Source organism: Gopherus flavomarginatus, chromosome 9 (assembly GCF_025201925.1).
Source record: "Gopherus flavomarginatus isolate rGopFla2 chromosome 9, rGopFla2.mat.asm, whole genome shotgun sequence".
NCBI classification, from domain to species: Eukaryota; Metazoa; Chordata; order Testudines; family Testudinidae; genus Gopherus; species Gopherus flavomarginatus.
In genome coordinates, this window is record NC_066625.1 from 32,022,137 (window position 1) to 32,042,990 (window position 20,854).

The window sequence follows — 20,854 nt, forward strand, 5'->3', positions numbered from 1 at the left end:
CGGCAGTACTTCGCAAACCCCTGTGTAGCTTTAGAGAAGGGGCACTGAGCGCAGTGAAGAGTTTCATCCAGGAGTGCTCTTCTTACATTAGTGCACTTCGCAATTCAGATTAATCCAAGCCTCATCCCTTGATTTTGGGGGAGCAACTATCATTCAGTCCTTTCACAGATCCTGCTACGGTCTCTATACCTAATATGCATTGTCTTCTGAGCTTCTACTACTACCACTCAAGCTAAACTTTTACATCAAGAGGCTTATTGCCTGTGGACAACTCAGTCAGGGGCTTTGTTACACTTGTCTGTGCTGTAACTAACCATTAGACCACACACTGCTCTCAGAGCCAAGGAGAGAACCCAGGAATGCTGATACCCAGCATTCTAGTGCTAGCTCACAAATAGCTGTGTAACCTGCAGATAAAGTGTATGCTGAAGCTGATATGGGCTGCTTCTCATCAAGGACAAAAATATGCTTTCCCTCATCCTACCCAAACAGCCTGAGTTCCAATACTGCTCATGGTAGGAGGGAAAGAAGTATATGCAAATTAGTGTGAGGCCCTTGGGAAAACTGTTTAAATCATTTTATATTGCAAAATACTGTACTAAGAGATGAATGTGGATGTTGTGTCTGTTTCAGTGCTGCATATTTAGGATTTGTGTTTTGATTAATGGGAGCTGCCTCTTTCAGCATGGGTGAGACACACAAGGGTTGTGTGAAAGAGACCACACGCAGTGTTGCTTGCGTGAACTTGGGAGAGGTCAGAACTAGATTTAATAAACATATCTTCCCAGAAAATAACCTTCCTCTCGAGAGTGTCATATTAGCACTTATAGGCACTGGATGCCTAAGGATGATACTAATAGGCTTCAATGCCTTTTCCCTGTAGGTCAGCAGTCCGAAACCAGCCCAGCTAAGCTGGAATTAAGTTGTTCCTCTCTAATGGGCATTTGGTGGCCTTGATGCAAGATACATTTGGGGTGAAAGTATCTCAGCTCCAGCTCCCACTCCCACATGACACTCTTACCCCCACACTTTGAACTAATTGGCAGAGAGGCCAAGAACTGGAATGGCCACAGAGACTGACTTATCCTATAACCTAGGCTGGTAGGGTAGTGAGTGGGGGAAGCTCACCTTAGTGCTGCTCTGTAGATAAACTGAAGGCTTCATTCACCAGGGCTGCTTTTTTCACCTGTAAGAAATCCACACCATTTTTTTTTTAAATGTGTGTTTACTATTATTATATACAAATTATTCTATTTTATGATGTGAATGAATGTCACATGGAGCTGCACAAAATTTGACAGCTATGTCCTTCACACCCTGTTTCATAGTTGTCCTATTTCCAATTCTCCAGTCTCTGTTACCTGTTCACTGTTATCCATCCCTCAGCTCTTCATATTCTGGGGCCCTTGTTTTTCCTCCCTCCATTTCTTGGCACTTCATTAACACTTTCTTTAGTCATCCTATGCTGGCCCTGCCATTAGCCCACCCTCTGGTCCCAATTTTCCAGCACTATGTTATTTTTTTCCCTCTCGTTTTAAATGTATATCATTTTTATTCTGGAGTTCTCCCACCCCACCTTCAGAATTTCAGCCTTGTTTGCAGCGTTACTGCTTCCTGCTTTTCACCTTAATGATCTGAATTACAAAATGTGGTTGAGAAAGGAGGAGTGTGGGGGCTGCCTGGGAACTACACTCCCAAGGAAGAATTAGCTCATCTCCACCACACCCACCCCAACACATTCCTACTCACACCCATATCAACAGGGAAATCAGTGAATACTGTACTCTGAGAGTGGTTAAAAGAGAGCCCTGCAGAGAATGACTATCTGTCTATACACAGCCCCTCTCATTGGTCATGGTGTGAGCACAGCAATAGTCTCTGTTGTTAGTTGCTGCTGCTGCAGAGGGCTGGGCTTACTCAAGGCACAAACTGACCATTCTCAAAGCTCCTTTCTACTGAAGCAATTCAACAGTTGCAGATTATTTCCAGATGCTCCAACCACACAAACCAGGCAAAAAAATTGTCCAGTAACAGAAATAAAAGAGATAAGTCTACAAGTCCCTTCGGCACCTCCCAAAAGAGCAATGTGAAGCCAGCATGTGGTTCAGAGACACTGCTGCTCTTTATTAGCCTCCACCCACCAGCACATAGAATTCTAACATGAGACAAATAATTTTCTTTCACTGAAATATTATCCTCACCCTCATACATTCCCATAGTGTACACTACACTCCCCATCACTGCTGGCCAACAGGCTCTCACCATGTACAATTACATTTTCCCTGTCCCTTTCACAGACCAGTATGCTGCAACCTTAAGTGAACTAGTTCATGCCAGTTTGCAGATATCTCTGATGAGATGATTTAAGACCAAGCTCTGCAATGATTAGTTGGACCAGTCCTGTAGATAACTGGTAGCTCAATTGGTGGTATTAGCAATGGCTGCTTGCTCTGTCCCCTTTCTAGTCTCTCTGAACATACCTCTCCTACTCTGTGAATGGAATGGACCCAAGCACATTGCTCTCTACTAACATTCACAGAGTAGGAGACTCACAAGATCCCACCCTGAAACAGGTAAGAGCAGGAGGCCAAACACCTGAGGTGAGGAGAGATCTATATAAACTGCTACCAAAAAAAGAACACTCCACTGCACGTCTCACCCTTTGGAGAGGATAAGAGAACAAACAACATGTGACGTGTTAGTCATATTGCTTAATGCACTACTGAAAGGTGTTCATGTGCTGTGGGGATGAGCATGGCACAAGAACCTGTACAGAATAGAACAGAATATATCAGGTATCTGGTGGTCCTGAAAGGCAGGTCATCCCCATGGCTTTCCTTCTAAATCAGCTGTTTGTAAACAGTCTTGATTAAATTTGATTAGAACATTCTATTTTTCCATTGGCCAGAGGATAACAAATAGCATGATAATGCAGAATTGATTATGTGCTTTGTGTGGAGCAAAATAACAACGTGGTTAACATTTCTCTCCTTTAGAATTCTTTACATTCCATTGATGTGGACTGAGGTCCATTGTCAGAATGCAGTTGTTTTGGACTCTGCTGAAAATTAAGAACTCGATAACTTTTGAATTGAAAGTTACTTGTGACTATTTGCCAAAGTAATCAGTTACAGCAGTATCATGCCATGTTTGCCACTGGCGCTGTCTCCCGCGGTCCTACCATATCAGTAGCAACCTGCTCTCATGGGAATCAGGTAAAGGAACTATGCAATGGTGTCGTGTGATACAGGTGTTTAGATATGCATATGGCAAATAATATAGGATATTGTAGCATTCTCGGATTGGAAGTCCTTCTCTCACTAGCAGTATCTATCTATCTATCAATCAATCAGAGTAGTTTCTGAGTACCTCCCAATAAAGAAACAAAAATAACAATCTTCCTTCCCAGCATTTGGGGGACAAAGCTTGATTACTGTATTTATTTGATTTATTTTGTTGGATTGTATGTGTATATACAAATTATTGAAGGAAAGCAAAGGTGAAGAAATGGGTTTCGCATTTAATGCTGAATGTTGTGAGGTCTGATGTCTCTTATTGCAGGAGGTGGCTCCACAGTCTAAGTTCAGCTCCTGTGAAAGTGACATCTTCTGAATTCCTGACCCCTTGCTCTTGGCTGATAGTTTAATTGTTCCAATGGGACATAGCTGTCATGGTCATGGAGGGAGCAGCATCTCTCAAGTGCCCACATCCTGTCCCATAGGGGGCTTTGAACATGAGGTTAGAAACCGTGAATGGGGTTCTATGCACTGAGCAGCCAGTGCAGAAGATTGGAGTGCCTCAGTGATGCAATCATAGTGACAGGGCCGGCTTTAAGCTGATTCACCCGATTCCCCAGAATCAGGCCCCACACTGAAGAGGACCCCGCATCCGCGCCTAAGGGGGCCCTGCTCCAAGGGTCTTTGGCAGGATTTTGGCGGCGGGGGGTCCTTCGGTGCCACGGAGAAAACAGAGCAGACCCCCTGCTGCCAAAGTGCTGCCAAAGCCCCGGACCGCCGCCGAGTATTCCAGTCGGGCCCTGCAGGTCATAAAGCTGGCCCTGCATAGTGACATGTCTTGCTGAGCAGACAGCTATTGTTTGGTACCATCTGGGGATTTTTCAGGGTGTCTGGACTTTTCTAATTCTGAAAAGAACTCAGCACAGTAATTGGTGTGGTATAAAGACTGGACTAAACTAGAATAGAGAGGCAGAGGACAGTATATGACTATAAGTATCTCTGTATTAGTTTCATATTTTGATCTGTATCCAAAATGTGATTTAGGTGCTTCATTTCTAAAATGGTGTATTAGGCCTTGTCTACACTAGGAGATACTGCCAGTACAGTTACACTGATATAACTAACTGGCAAAACCCTTTAATGTGGATGCAGTTATATTAATATAAAATTGCTTATACCGGTGTAGCTTATGTCATTTCAGATAACTGGAATAGATTATGCCTATATAACCTTTCTACACTAGAGGAGTTGGCAGCATAGCTATGTTGGTAAAAATCACCCCCTTATCTGCTATAACTATGCCAGTAAAAACGTTAGGTGTAGACAAGGTCTTAGTCTGACAAAAGGGAGTGAACACCCCACACACACCACTGCTTAGACAGCCTCACTTACAGAGGAGACACAGCCCTCAGGCTCATGATTACAACCTGCTAAGACTGAGTAAGTCCAATCACCCACACAAGAAAGTAGCCATCACAGGGGCATCCTCTGCTGGAGGCTCTTGCAGGCACCATGAAAGGCGTCATGAGAGTTCACACCTGGCCCCTGAAACAAAGAAAAAGATTGAACAAAATGGTCTTGGACTCCCTCTGGAACAGCAAGGCCTCTCTTCTACTTAAGAGATATTCAGGCCTTATCTACCCAGGAAAAATACTTTGGTATATAAATAGGGTGTGAATTCAAAGTGAAATAGTTATATCAGAATAACCTACTGTGTAGACACTCTTATTCTGGTTTGAATGCCCTTTTTTGGTTTAGCTTATGTCACTTGGGGAGGGATTTAACTAAACAAAAAAAATACACTCTTGTGCCAGATGGGAGGTTATACCTGTGTACAATGCCCTGACTACAAGGACTGAGACCTTGAACTCGATTCACTATTTTATGGATAGACAGTGGAGGATGAGTGTGCTCTGCTTGCAATAGCCAGTGTTGCTGAGATGCACTGCAGCATTCTATGCTAGTTGGAATTTCCTAGGTGCTGAAGCCTTCATGACCAGATATATTGCATTGCTGTAATCTACCTGAAAGGTGACGAAGATGTGAAAAACTGAGGCTGGGTGACTGTTCACAAAGAAGGGATGGGGTCTTTTCCTCAGATTCAACTTCAGCTAGCTGTTCTTCATCCATGAGCTGATCTTGTCCACCAAGCCGTCTTGGTGGTAATGGTATGGTCGTATCTGGTGAAGAATGGGTAGAACTATGCGTCATCTGCGTATTTCTGGCACTTGAGTTCATGTCATCTGACTAGTTCATCTGTGGGCTTCATGTAGATGTTGAATAGAGAGAGATTCAGTCTTTGTGGGATTCTACAAGTGAGTGGTCTAGTGCTAGAAGAGCAGTTTCCTGTCACTACTCATTCGGTGGGTCCTGCCAGGAAGGACTCGACCCATTTTAGTGCATTACCCTTGGGATCTGCCACCTCTTAGTCAAGACAGCAACCAATCTCATGGCTGACAGTGTTGAATGCTGCAGATAGGTCCAGCAGAATAAGAATGGATGTCTTTCCCCGGTCAGGAGGAGATCATTCATCAATGCCACTAATGCAGTTTCAGTTCCATGACTGGCATATTAGGCTGCAGCAACCCTGAAACAGAGTGGTGTTATTCCCAGCAGGGCTAACTTCCATCCCCTTCACTTTGCTTTCTTTTCAAGAACTATGAACAGTGTATACTGGCCTGGGGTTACCAATAACCAAACAGCTATTTCAGTACCGAGTACATTGATTTAAGGACAAAAGCAATGCAGACAAAACATAATAAAACAATCAAGGGTCTAGAGCAGGGGTGGCCAAACTGTGGCCCTTTTACTGTTAAAGTGTAGCTCACAAGTGCCCCCTCCCCCGACCCCCCATTGTCCTCCTACTAGGCTAGGAGGGTGGGGGGAGCTCAGGACCTCTGGCTTGCGATGGGGTGTGGGATAGAGACTTCTGTCCAGTGGGGAGGAGGAGCCTCAGAGCTCCCAGCAGGTGTGCTCCAGCTGAGACTCTCGAACTTCTGAAGATTGCCGTATGCTACTCAGAGGGCCAGTAAGCTTGGCCACCCCGGTCTAGAGGCATGTTGCTTTTCCCAAAGGATTCCCATTTTCCACATGGGGATCCCTGATAGGTTCCAAAGTCTTTCAGACCTTTCTGTAAGGGTTCACGTGCTTGGTTAACAGGTCACTAATGAAAATATTAAAAAGTATTGGATACAAGACCGACCCCTTTGGTAGTCCAGTAGATAAGTATTCCCAGTTTGACAGTGAAGCATTGATAACTACTTTCTGAGTACAGTCTTTCAACCAGTTGTGCACCCAACCTTATAGTAATTTCATCTAGACCAATTTCCCTAGTTTGCCTATGAAGATGTCATGGGGGACTGTCAAAAGCCTTACTAAAAATCAAGAAAAATCATGTCTAAAGCTATCCACTAGCCCAATAACCCTACTGAAGAAGGATATTAGGTTGGTTTGGCATGATTTATTCTAGATAAATCCATGTTGGCTATTCCTTATAGCCCTATTATTCACTAGGTGCGGGTTGTTTAATAACTTGTTCTAGTATCTTTTCAGATATTAAAATTAGACTAGCTGGTCTATAATTCCTTGGATCCTCTTTGTTCCCCTTTTTAAAGATAGGTGCTATGACATCTATTTATGACATTCATAAAGTTAATGCAATAGTCCCCAAACATTCTGCAGGTGGATGGATGTAATATCTGTCATAGCTAGAATCAATACATTCAGGATGGGTTTTTTTAGTGCTGGTTGGACTATTGCGTGTTTGAAGGAAGAAGGGAAGATCCCTTCCCTGAATGAGGTGTTGGCTATTCCAGTCAGGAATGGCACCAGCTGCTCATAATTCACATTCACAAGCCAGTAGGGACATGAGTCACATACATTCATAGGTCTTTGGTCAAGAACTTTGTGATGAGTGAATGTATTGAACTCTGGGAATGCAGGCAGGCTGTTGGTTGGTGGGTGCAGGTGGCGCAGAGCAAGGCTGTTTGAGAAGGCTTCCTGAATGTGTGTGATCCTTTCAGCACAGTAGGATGTGAGTTCTTTGCAGTGCTTGACACTCAGCTTTTATGCAGGTTGTGGGCACTCAGGATTGATGAAATGGTTTCCACCCTGGATAGCTCCTTGGGGTGGGATTTGACAGTTTCAGGGGAGGATGGTGAGAAGGTTCTCTTGGCCTGTGATACACTCTCAATGTAGGCTTGGAGGAATTCAGTCAATCCTGTTTATATCAGCCTTCATTCTATGCTTAGAAAAGTACTGCTAGTTCACATACTCCATACCATCACTACCCCAATCGGAAGAGCTGTTAGTGGTCTCTACTCTGATAAAAACATTCCATACCAGAGGATTGTGATGGGATATAAGTGATCAGTCCCTGTATGAACTTCTTTACTGGGCAGAAAGGAGGAGACTAGTCATTAGAGACTGCCAGGACTGGAGAGAAATGGTAGAGGGTGAGGCTTTTTAGGCTACCAGAAGTGAAACTGACAGTGGTGCCTTCTGAGTGGTAGAAGCCATAAAAGCGAAACAGAAGATGGAAAATGCGAGAGAGATTTCCTGAGAAGGGAGAAGAGTTGCTTTTTTGTCTCCTCCTAGCCTAGGAATCTGCTGATTGAAGCCCCAGGAAGGAGAGAAGAACAACTGGAGACTTTTTGCCTGGTGTGTGCTGTGAAGAACTATCACTGGAAGAGTTAGGTTTTGTTTGTTTTCTCCAGCAAACTGTTTTAAACCAAAGAGTAAATCTCTAGCTCTTATGGGAGGGGTAGGCAAACTTTTTGCCCCAAGGGCCACATCTATGTGGGGAGATTACATGCAGGGCCATGAATGTAGGGCTGGGGCAGGAGTTGGGGTGCAGGCAGGGGGGTCAGGGCAGGGAGTTGGGGTGCAGGAGGGAGTGTGGGAGAGGATGCAGAAAGGGGCTTAGGACAAGGGGTTGGGGCAGAGGAGGGGTGAGGAGTGTACGAGGGGGCTCAAGGCAGGGGGTGAGGTGCAGGGAGGGGCACAGGGTTTGGCAGGGGGCTCAGGGTAGAGGATTGGGGTGCAGAAGGGGTGCTGGGTCCAGGCAGGGTCTGGCAGAGGGATCAGGGCAAGGAGTTGGGGTGCAGGCTCTTGCCCGGCACCACTTATCTAGAGTGGCTCTGGGGTGGCAGCGGCATGCACCGGGGTCTGAGCAGGCTCCACGCTACTCCCGCAAGTGACAGGCGCCACATCCCTGCATCTCCTGGGCGAGGGGGGGCAGAGGGCTCAGCGCACTGCCCTCACCTGGGAGTGCCTTCCCTGACGCTCCCATTGGCCATGGTTCCCTGTTCCTAGTCAATGGGAGCTATGGGAAAGATACCCACAGGCGAGGGCAGCTCACGGAGCCTCCAGGGGCTTCCGGGGTGTGGTGCCGGCCGCTTTCGGGAGTGGCCTGGGGCCCGCAGTGCCACGGGGGTGGCAATCCTGTGGGCAGGATCCAAAGCCCTGATCCGGCCTGTGGGGTGTAGTTTGCCCACCCCTGTCTTATGACTATTGTGATAATATTGAAATGCGAACAGACTGTAACAGATGGAGGGACAGCTGCCTGCATTTGCAATAAGTCCAAGAGGTGTAAACTGTCCCATTCATATCAGTGCCGGGTAACTCAGATACCCAGTCACAACAATGTAAACATTTAAATGCCAACATTTAACAATTTTGTGGCACATCAAAGCATATATGAAACGAGGATCATATTATGAAAATCTTTAAATTCTACTGTTAATAACACCTTGTTTGGCATCATGGACAAGTGGGCTTGGGAAATACTAGCATTTTGCACCACTGCACAGTCAAGAGAGAGCTAAGTCTAAGAGGCCCAGTGGAGCACCTGCAGTCATGCTCAAGAAGCCCAAGGGGGCCACAAGCCTTGCCAAAGGGAAGCCAAGCATGAGGAGCCTAGGGGTGTAATTGGACCCCATCTGGGGAGATGAGCTTGCGTGATCATTTTTTGAACATCCGCACAATCTGCTGTGAGTGGTGTCTCATGTGGGCAGAGCTTTTTTTTTTTTTTTTTTTGGGTGGAGCTTAGAAAAGTACTGCTGTTTTTGCCCCTCCAATCTGGTCCCTGGCTTTTTTATGAGATTTCAAGTTTGGTTGATAAAGGTAACCGCTAACATAATATACTTAGATTTCTGTATGTCTTAGACTTGGTAAGATAAGACTGAGTACCACAGAGTCCCGGATAAAAACACTAACACTATACAAAATGAAAATAGCCATATTAAATGGATGAAACACCGGCAATTTGTAGATCTCAACAAGTCATTGTAAATGAAGAATCTTTATCCAATGGGAGCATTTCAACTGCAGTCCCACAGGGGTCACTTCTCAGGCCTGTGCTATTCAACATCTTTATCAGTGATCTGGAAGAAAATGTAATATCATTGATAGTAAAATTTGCAAGTGACACAAAGATTGGGGAATGGGAATAATGACTGGTCAGTTCTACAGAGTGACCCAGATCACTTGGTAAGAACAGCTCACTTAGACAACATCAGTTTTAATACAGTCAAATACATCTATGGTCCAAGAATGTAGGCCACCCTATGGGACGGGGAACTGTAGTTGTCTCAAAGAGTTTATAATAAACTCAGGCAAGGATTTAGGGATCATGGAGTAAACCAGCTGAAGATGAGTTCCCACGCTGCACCTAAGAGGGTGAAATCTTTGAAAGCATAAGCAGAGGACTATCAAGTAGGAGTAGGGAAGTTACATTACTTCTACATACAGCATTCGTGAGATCATTAGTGGGTACTGTTGTGACAGGTTGGGTCACAGAGACCCCCTCATGACTGTCACCTGATGTGCTGAGACTACCTCTGATCCTGTTTTCTCTGCCAGTTTGGGCCTCCAGAACCCTGTCTTGTTGAGCCAGATAGGCTAATCTGCTGCAACACAGATCCAGGGTCTGACCCACTCCCCCAAAGCTGCTGACCTAACTAAAAACGGCTTAGCAAATGCTTCTGTCTCTAGCACCCAGACACCCAGCTCCCAATGGGATTCAAACCCCAAATAAATCCATTTTACTCTGTATAAAGCTTATACAGAGTAAACTCATATCTTGTCCGCCCTCTACAACACTGATAGAGAGATATGCATAGCTGTTTGCTCCCCCAGGTATTAATCACTTACTCTGGGTTTAATAATAAACAAAAGTGATTTTATTAAGTATAAAAAGTAGGATTTAAGTGGTTCCAAGTAATAACAGACAGAACAAAGTAAGTTACCAAGCAAAGTAAAACAAAACAAAACATGCAAGTCTAGGCCTAATAGAAACTGATTACAAGATGAAAATCTCACCCCCAGAGATGTTCCAATAAGCTTCTTTCACAGAATGGACTCCTTCCTAGTCTGGGTCCAGCAATCACTCACATCCCCATAGTTACTGTCCTTTGTTCCAGTTTCTTTCAGGCACCTTTTGGGGGTGGAGAGACCATCTCTTGAGCCAGCTGAAAACAAAATGAAGAGGCTTCCAGGGCCTTTTATATTCTCTCTCTTGTGGGCGTAAACTCCTTTGTTCTGTGCAAAGTCACAGCAACCAGATGGAGTTTGTAGCCACCTGGGCAAGTCACTTGTCCATGAATGATTCAGCTTTTTGCAGGCTGACGCCATTGTTTACATGTTAGTTTGAACATTCCCACGAAAACTCATATGTGGATTGGCGTCTTCCAAGTCCATCATCAGTTAAGTGTTTCTTGATTGGGCACTCACTGAGAATAGCCCTTTCTCAAGAAGCTGACCAAATGCTTCACTGAGGCTACTTAGAATCAAACACATTGAGATACAAGTATATAGCCAATATTCGTAACTTCAAATACAAAAATGATACACACATACAGACAGCATAATCATAACCAGCAAACTACAACTTTTCCATAGACACCCTACTTGACCTCCTCTGTACAAGCCCTGGTGCAACTGTAGGACCCTGGTTGCAACAATAATCTATATGGTCACAGTTCATGTCAATAACGTCATAACTGTGTCCAGTCTGGTGTCCACGCTTCAAACAAGGTGCTGAAAGATAGGAAAGGATTCAGAAAAAAAACTACAAGAATGATTTGAGGTCTGGAAAACCTGCTTTATAGTGAGAAACTTCAGAATCTCAGTCTATCTGGTTTATCTAAGAGAAAGTTAAGAGTTGACTTGATCACAGCCAACAAGTATCTGCATGGGGAAATGATATCTGATAATAGAAGGCTCTTTAATCTAGGAAATAAACACATAACAAGAGCCAACAGTTTGAAGCTTAAGATAGATAAATTCAGACTAGAAATAAGGTGCACATTTCTAACAGGTAGGGTAATTAATAACTTACCTAGGGACATGGTGAATTCTCCATCACTTGGAGTCTTCAGATCAAGCTGGGTATCTTTCCAAAAAGTATGACTGAGTTAGAGCATAAATTAATGGGCTGGATGCAGGAACTACTGGCTGAGGTTCTCTGGCCTGGGTTATGTAGGAGGTCAGACTGGAAGATCATATTGTCCCTTCTGACCTTAAAATCTATGAGTCTGTTGGTTATGTCCCTGCAGACAGGCAGGCAAATCATTACAATACTGTCACAGCAGTCCTGGTGTGTGCTACTTAATAGCTACTTCAGTGCCACCCACCAGGAGTGCACAAGATCGCAAAACAAGATCATAAACTGTGGCTGGTTAGATATTTAACTGCTTTATTCAACTGAACAGCTTCCACAGGAGTACTTTAAAATTATTACAATAATCAGATTGTAGATTTAACAAAGTTGGAAAACAGAAACATTTCCCTTGGGTTCTGAAGGCATCTTGGCTTCTAAATGCCTATTGAGCTGGTCTAAACAGGTACCTAGTCCTACGCTCCCAGGCTAGAGGGGAAAGAATCCAAAGAGGCTGGGGATTATTCCTGGGGAAGATAAATAAAAAAGGAGAAACTCAAGCAAATTCACCAGGAGCTGCAAGTGCAGGTGGCCTGGCAAGGAGCCAACACTGCCAGGAGCAAAAAGACAAGGAGGAAGAGTCTCTACATCTTTAGAGACATCTTCCCCCAGTTCCAGGCCTGTCTGCACATTCTCTCCAGGGGCTGCCCCAGGCCCTTCAAAAACAAACACCAGAGTTCCTTGTCTCTAATTCAGTCCCAGGAAAGAGACTAACAGCCAGCAGTGTCAGCTGGGCCCTGGCTGACTTCCAGGGATTCTTTCAGAGACCGTGAAAGAGGAGAGTCACTGCTGACACGCTCAGAGGCATGGTCAGGTCAGGATACTTCCCAAGTGGCACCTTTCCTCTACCAGAAACCACCCTTTGTTGTCTGCCCCCATTCTGCCTCCTGATGTGTCCTGGGCTCTGCCACCCACACAAGTGACTGGGGGCAGGCAATGAGAAGTAGTCCCTGAAGTTGGAGATTTCAGACATGGAGCCCTCCTTCTGGGCCAGGGTTGGAGGAGGCCAGCACACAGCTAGTGAGAGGCTCTCTGCCATTGGAAAGGGTCCTGCAGGCTGGGTGAGGCAATCTTTGGGGAGAGAAGGCGGGAGAAAGGCGCAGGAAAGGTGATGGTGGGGTGTGTGGCAGGGTGAAACTTGTTCCACTGACTTAAGTGTGAACCTTCCAGAAACACTCCTTTCATTGTTCTCACCCCCATGGAAAACGTCAACAACTATAAAAGAGAAAACACTCGTTGCAGTTCAATTACTGCTTCCTACTGCTGCTCCAGGCCTTGGCCTGCTAACAGCTTTGCTAGTGTCCCTCAGCCCTGGTCTGCAACCTTTCTACTATTTCAGTGCTGGACTCCCTCGCCCACTCCCTCACAGCTCTACAAATGCTCCTCAAGCAAGACCTGCACCAAAGACCTAACATTAATAACAAAAAAGCTCATCCTGCATTTGTGGAGCTCTGATGCAAAATCCACCTAACACTTGGACATCTGAATTAGTTAGTTATTCTCAACATGTTATTTACAGAGAGGTAGGTTCAGTCTTTTTCCCCCAAAGAGGGATAGACAGGATCTATGCTCATGCCACAGACCCAGGAAGGTCCAGCATCCAACTCTATACCTAGGTGATTATAAAACAGCCCCAAGCTGTGGCAAGCCATGAGCCATAGACTCAATGAACAGTCTTCCTCTAGATGTGAAATTATGATACAGAACCTTGCATAGACTATTAGTAATCAGAGAGACAAGATGGGTGAGGCAATAGCTTTTATGGGACCAACTTCTGTTGGTGAGAGAGACAAGCTTTTGAGCTTCTCCCCAACAGAACTTGGTCCAATAAAAGCTATTACCTTACCCACCTTGTCTCTCTAATATCCTGGGACCAACATGGCTATGACGACACTGCATGCAACATATTAATAATTACTCAGATTACAATAGCAACTAGTAGAAGCTAGAGACCAAATAAGATCAGGTCCCTTTGTGCCAAGCTACTCTCGTGGCCAGCAAGTCCCCATCTCAAAGAGTTTATAATCTAAATAGACAAGACAGACAAAGAATGGGAGGAAGCAAGCAAGCATTACTACCCCTGTTTTACAGAGGGAGAACTGAGGCACATAGGGCTAGTTTCACAAAGGAACGTAGATGTAGTGACACCTTATGATTACCACACCTAACTTTTAGACAGCTAAAAATCACAGAGATTCGCAAAGCGTGAGTTCAGCACCTAGGTTCCCTGTATGATGAACGAGGAGAGATAGCAGCCTCAAAATAAGATCCACAAAAGCCAGCAAGCAAGACAGGCAGCTGCCTAAGCCAGCCAATAGTATTTACCAAGGAGAGGGGTGTGTCACAGATTCCAAGGCAGAAGGGACTATTGTAATCATCTAATCTGACCTACTCTATAGCACAGACCAGAAGACCACCCCAAAATAATTCCAAAGAAGATCTTTTAGAAAGTCATCCAATCTTCACACAAAAATTGTTATTCAAGGAGAATCCACCACTACCCTCGGTAAATTGTTCCAATGGTTAATTACACTCTCTGTTAAAAATTTGTCTAGTTTCAACTTCCAGCCACTGGATTGCTTTATACCTTTTATACCTAGAGCCCATTATTAAACATTGGTTCCCCATTTAGGCACTTAAAAACCAGTGACCAAAACACCCCTTAACCTTCTTTTTTAAACTAAATAGATTGAGTCTATCAATTTAAGGAAAGTTTCTAATCCTTTAACCATTCTCATTGTTCTTCTCTGAATTCTCTCCAATTTATCAGCATCCTTCTTGAATTGAGGGCACCAGAACTGGACACAATATTCCAGCAGCAGTCACACCGCTCGTAAATATAGTGGTGGTCAAGATTTCCTTGTTTATGCATCCCAGGATTTTGGCCACAGCATCACATTGGGAGCTCATGTTCAACTGTCATCCTCCAGGGCTTCACATAGCAAAGTGTAAATGGGGTGGGATCTCACCCTGTCCTCAACAGAGTACACAGACTCTGCGTTAGTGTCCAGCTCACCCTTTCAAGAGCTGGGGTTTATTAGTAACATATAAAACTCAGCCCAAGTCTCTCCCTGAGCTCAGCTTTTCCCGAGACGTTTCCTTTAAGGCTTCTTCTGTCCTAGCTTCTTGGTTTCTTCTGACTCTAAGAGGCACATCTCTTTTTTTCCATCCTGTTGAAGTTGGCTGACCTAACTGATAGCATAACTCAGCAATAACTACCTGAACCCTGAGGCAGGTGCTAGCACCTGACCCACTGTGACTCAGCAGTAGACACCTGCATGCCTGCCCACAGGCTGTAAGCCAGCCATTCTGTTACACAGGGGAGGGATAGCTCAGTGGTTTGAGCATTGGCCTGCTAAATCCAGGGCTGAGAGTTCAATCCTTGAGGGGGCCACTTAGGGATCTAGAGCAAAATCAGTACTTGGTCCTGCTAGTGAAGGCAGGGGGCTGGACTCCATGACCTTTCAGGGTCCCTTCCAGCTCTTTGAGATAGGTATATCTCCATACATATTTCTTCCCCAGGGGACTTTGGGCTCATTGGTGCAGCAGTGTGTCTGTGCCAAGGAAAGGAGAGCCTGTCATTTCAGAATGCCTTGGATATGGGGCTAAATGCCAAGGGAATAATCACCTTGTCCAAGCTAAAACAGGACTAACTCCAGAGTAAAAAGGGCCAGCAGACAGGCTGGCATCTGACAAGCATTCCAGACACCATGGTCATCACAGCATTATAAAGAGTTGCTTCCTCAGCAGCTAACTAGAGAGCTGCCACAAAGCTGTGTACATTTGATAACAGCAGCCACAGAGGCCAAGCTGCTCCTGCCTGTGGACCACACCCCAGCGTAGATGGCTGCAAACCACCCCTGTGGGTGGATTCAAATACCATTGCTTAAGCACAGCAGCCTAGAGCATCAGCACCTGCTTTACAGCTCCTTTTTCCATTAGGGGGCTGACAATTGCTTTGTGGTAAGGAGGCCAGGCCCAGGCCCAGGCCAAGTGACTTTAAACCTATGACCAGAGAGCAGTTGTCACCCTGCAATGCAAGGTCTGGGTTGTCTTAGGAAATAGAATTTGCACCCACTGGTAAGGGGCACTGTCACCCTATCTCCTGAACATTCCCTGATTATGACATCACAGATGTTGTAGCCAGTCAAAGCTCTAGAGTTCTTAAGTCTCTTCATTATTTATTGATTTTGTTTCCACTGGAAGTTAGAGAAATTTCAAGTAGTAAAGCTCCCCCAGTACAGCTTAACACGGTCTACTATATAAGAACCTGTTTTCAGTTGCTTGTAAGTTTGCCAAATTTAACAGCTGTGCCTGAAAATTTTCAGGTTTGGTACCTGCCTTAGATGGAATTGGGTTTTTTTCCCTAAGAAGTTTTCAGTAAAAACAACTCAGCTGCTTCTCAGAAGGAGATTATGGAAAAATACATAGTTTTGCCAGTGTGCACATTTTTTTGTTTTGAGAATCTCTATGCTCCATCCTCTCTTCCCCCATTCTTTGGAGCAGGAACTTGAAACTTGTTGGGATGGAGGGTTGCCTTAGTTTCGGGGACATGTATTTCACTGTTCTTGTGAGAACATCACCCAACTTCAGACAAGTTATAAGACTCTAGAGAGAAAAAGTCATATTTTGCATGCTATCTGAAGATGAGCATTAGCACTGAGCATGCCCCAGCCCAGGGCTGCAGGGGCTGAGCAGGACCCTCCTTGCAATTGCTTCTCCTGGTTGATGAGGGCTGCTCTGCACTGGAACTCAGAGCAGGGAAGAATCTCTCTCCTGTGTTCTCAGTAGTCCTACTAATGAGGCTAAGGAGAAGCTCAAATGCAGATGGGTGAGGAGGGCAAGAAATAGGTTGGGGGGGGGCAGAGGAAAGTCGTGGAATGAGACACAGAAGCAGAGACAGAGGAGGAGGTACATGTTAGGGATAGTGGAAGGGCAAGGTGGATAAGTCTACACTTCCTCTCAGAACCTAGAATTGAACCCATGATTCCCGAGTCTCACCATTCCTCTGCTGTCCAGCAAATTAGTTAAGCCAACTGAAAAAAATGTTAGTCCTAGTTCACTCTAGTGCTGGTCCAAATAGAGGATAACAGCCTGCTAATAGAGGATAACAGTCGGTTACTCAGGTCAGGTGGCAGAGAGGCTTGTACTGTGGATTTAAAGGTTCCAATCCTTATGACTCATGTAGAGAATCAATATGGGTTTCACATCATAGAATTTTTCCCCCCCTCCAAGATTTTTCTTAAATCTAGGAAATTACTTACAAAAGCAACACTGCAAGAACATTCAGGTTGCAAAGTCAAGCACACAAAAAGGTAGGAAATGCCAGAATTAAGGCTTCCTGTGCAACCTTAATTCAGTCCCCTTGTATGTATGCATTATGATAGAGTCTTCAATTACCTGATCACATATTATTTTTTTCCCCCACAGGACCCCTGCCTCATACAGAGGACCACATGGACAATGCTCAGAGAAAGAATCAGGGTTGTGCAGTGAAGACGACTTTGGCTATAGGACCCTTGTCTCATTTGTTGCTGAATTTGGAAGGATGTAGTGAATGAAGCAGGAGACTGCAGGAAGAGAATGGATAATTTAATGGTTTAAGGCAGTTGAATGCTGCTGTAGCGATCCGATTCAATCCCTGCCTCTGACACCCGCCTCCTTGTCTGGCCCTTGGTGTATTGTGCGCTTCATACTGTATGCCTATTTGCAAACTAAGACTGAGATTGAGTTTGGGCAGAGACTGCAAAAGAGGAAATCTACAGGAACAAAAAAATGTAAGAAAACCATCGCACATAGCTGCAACCTTCTTCCCTTTTCTCCTCACAGGTATGGGTACTGGGCTCACTTATAAGGACACCTGGTACCTCCACCCAAGGATACCCCTCTTAGTGTTTGGGATAATATTCAAACACCCAATCTCATATAGAGTGTCAGAGCACACAAAAATAAAATGCTGTCACAATTCCCAGAGTACTAAAACAGGAACTGGGGCTTTATTAGGTATGGGGAATTCAGGATAGGGGACAATGGAAAAAGGGATTAGGATAATAGAAGACAGAATTGACTATACATAAACTCAACTTCCTGAATAGTTACAGCCAATACATTCCACTCTGCTCCTTCCCAACACCTTTCTCAGCAAATAGTGAATTTAGGCTCAGTCTTCGATGGGTTCTGCAGTGATGAGACCAGTGGCCAGCTTATAATTCAATATCAAAACTAAAACAAGGGTATTCTTACAAAGTATCCTTACCAAGGAGGGTCAGATAGTCTTTTATGGTGCTCTTGTCTCGAAATGTGCAACTAGGCCAGCTCTTAGTAGCCTCTCCTTGGGCTTCTGTTCTCCGTTGAGATGGTCCAGAAATCCCAAGAGGACTCAAAGCTTCCCTTTGGGTAGGAATGTGGAAGGTAATCAGGTCCTCCCCATCTGTGTAGTTCCTTCCGCCCTACACACCAAACACAACCAACTAAAAGTAAACTCAGTCCCTATTTTTTAAGTCCTGGTTCATGATAGAACCAATTAGCAACACTACTGGGACCAATCTCAGAAACTGAGGCCAGAGCTTCTGCCACCATTACTGCTGTAGTTCAGGGGCAAATCCCCATGAGGCTCAGTGTGACATTTCAGGAGTACCCTCTTCAAAGGGGTTGCATCAACAGCAGGAGGTTTTTCTGGGAGTGCAGACACACACAGGAACCTTCATCTAGGAGACAAACTGACAGCATGCATGCCTCTCACAGCCGGCCTTGCTGTAAAATATTGCAAGGATTTTGGATTAGCAATACTCTCATCTTTGTAAAGTATCTTGTTAATCAAGTCTAGGCTCTAGAATACGTATTATGAATTTATATGTAACCATTTTCAAAGCTTCTGCTAGCTACTGTTTGAATCTCTATCGTTTGTTCAATCAACTTATATATAGGCACCTTAATTTTGGTATTTCCTAACTTTGGAGTACCTGCTGTGGAAATTAAGTTTTCTTTTACAGCATTTTTTCATATGCAGTATACTTACATCTCCAGTAATGCAAACTTCTCTTTTAAATTCGGATTGGGCCCTAAAATAGTAACAAGTCAAGGGACAGAGTTAAGGTTAGTTGAGCACTGTTCATTGAGAATGTTTCTTTTAATGGTCTTGCTGGGTAAATTGAGTGTTAAGGTTAATTGTTCATATAACCTTAGCTTTTGATTTCTATAGCTCCTAATGTTTGGATAGTAATAAAGACTTGAGGTGGGGGAAGTGAGCAAAGGGTGCTTTAGTTGTTGAGTACCAAGTAACCATATCCTCACAGTTACTAAAATTAGTCTAGAAAAAACAAGGATGGGTAGACTGAATCATAGTAACTGTTACTCTGCATACCAGTCCAGGGATATGACCCCACTATTTTAGAAACATGATTCTTACCCTGACTTTGGGGCACCACAACTACAGACAAGCAGAAGTTCAAGATTATAATCTATAAATAATTTGTTTAATAAAAGAAAAAAAACTAAATCAAAGGGTTAGCTGATCTACAGTGCTTTCTGTTATGACTCTTGTGCAGCACTTTCAGCACATAAGCCTTCTAAGAATGAGGAGGTCACTGATTTATAGGTAAATTAAAATACAAGTTAATGATTCCTGAAACCAGCAGGCAGATCCTGTTCAGTTTATCCCAGATAAACTGAAACAGTTTATAAATAGACAGAGGAATTTTGCTGATGAACAGTAAACCTAAATTGTTTAAAAAAAGAGCACAGATGAGTTCATAGGGCTATACTGAGATCACTTATTAAACTGGAGAAAAAAATTAAAAATCAGTTACTTAAAGTCACAAGGTTTCTTATAAATCCATAATTCACTTTAAGAAGTGGTTTGGGATGGGCAAATACATACAAATTAAGGACTTAACCTTCATAAAACAGACTGAGACTTATTTTGAATTTAATCTTATGTCTCCTCTCCAAGAATATATCAACCAATCATTTTAGTATTTAACTGGAGAAGCTGTAAATAAGCCTTAAGTTACAATAATATTTAATAGCCAATTAAAATAATCTCAAATATAAATGAATAATTTCAGGTAATGCTTATGAAAACTTCATCTGCCTATGATGCTGAGGGCTTGGTGAAGACATCTTGCGGCAGAATCAGTGCTGGCTGGAACTTTGGTTTCCCTGGGTGCTGTGTTGTTCCTGGTTATTTGGCTCTTCTGAGCTGTTCTTACTCATAGAGGTGCTGTCTTGAGAGGTGAGACACAAGGAGCAGTTGAAAGACAGTGTTCACCAGCTTCCAAGGCTTTTATTTCTTCCCGTCCACACTCATTGTTGGTTAAAAGACACACATCTGTCTCCCAGAGGCTTGGCTAGATTCAAGTGTCAGCCATTGGCTCATCACTGGGCTACTCTAAATGCTTCCTAAGCTCATGCATGTGCAATCAGCTAATGCTTATGCAGAACCAGCTTTCTAATTTGTTTGCTCTTGGCTTGGTGGAGACGGATCTCTGAATCTTCTAGAGTTTTAGGTTTAAAACTTTTTCCTTTATTCATTTTTAGAGACATCATTTTACTTTTTAAAAAAAGGCATGAAAGTACTTACCAAGCTGCTTCAGATCAGTCCAGGCTTGCCTGTTTTCAGTTAAACAAAAAACCAAGTCTTTCTTTAGTAATCACTGAAATTTAAAAGACTATTTTAAAAGCAGAAAGTACCATCTTTTAACAAAAGACCTTTCAAGGGATTGTTACGTTTGGGATGTGGGTTTGCCTGAGCATGGCAGGCAATTATCGAATTCCCCAATTAATATAACTATACTTATTCAACTATACTTCTTGTAGTACTAACTGCTATTTGCATAACAATACTGCCAAAGAAAGGCTTTCCTTTAGAAACTAAACACTGGAAAATAAATAGTTTAAAAGAAGCTTGTGCCATTTTAAGCATTTGAATAAAAAACAAAGATTTCACCTTTATGTAAAAGCTTGAGTCAGAAAGGAACTAAACTTCTCTGCAAATGTTTCTCAAATATAAATGTTATCCTTGAATTCATGTCATCTTAATAATAACAAAGAATCACTGTAAGATGCTTTGTTAGTAGCCTAGTAACTCTGAAGGTCACATAAGTCTCTGCTTCAAGCACAAATGCTAGGTTAGGAAACCTGGATTACAGCGTGATTTCTTATTTTTAACTATCCTAGTTTT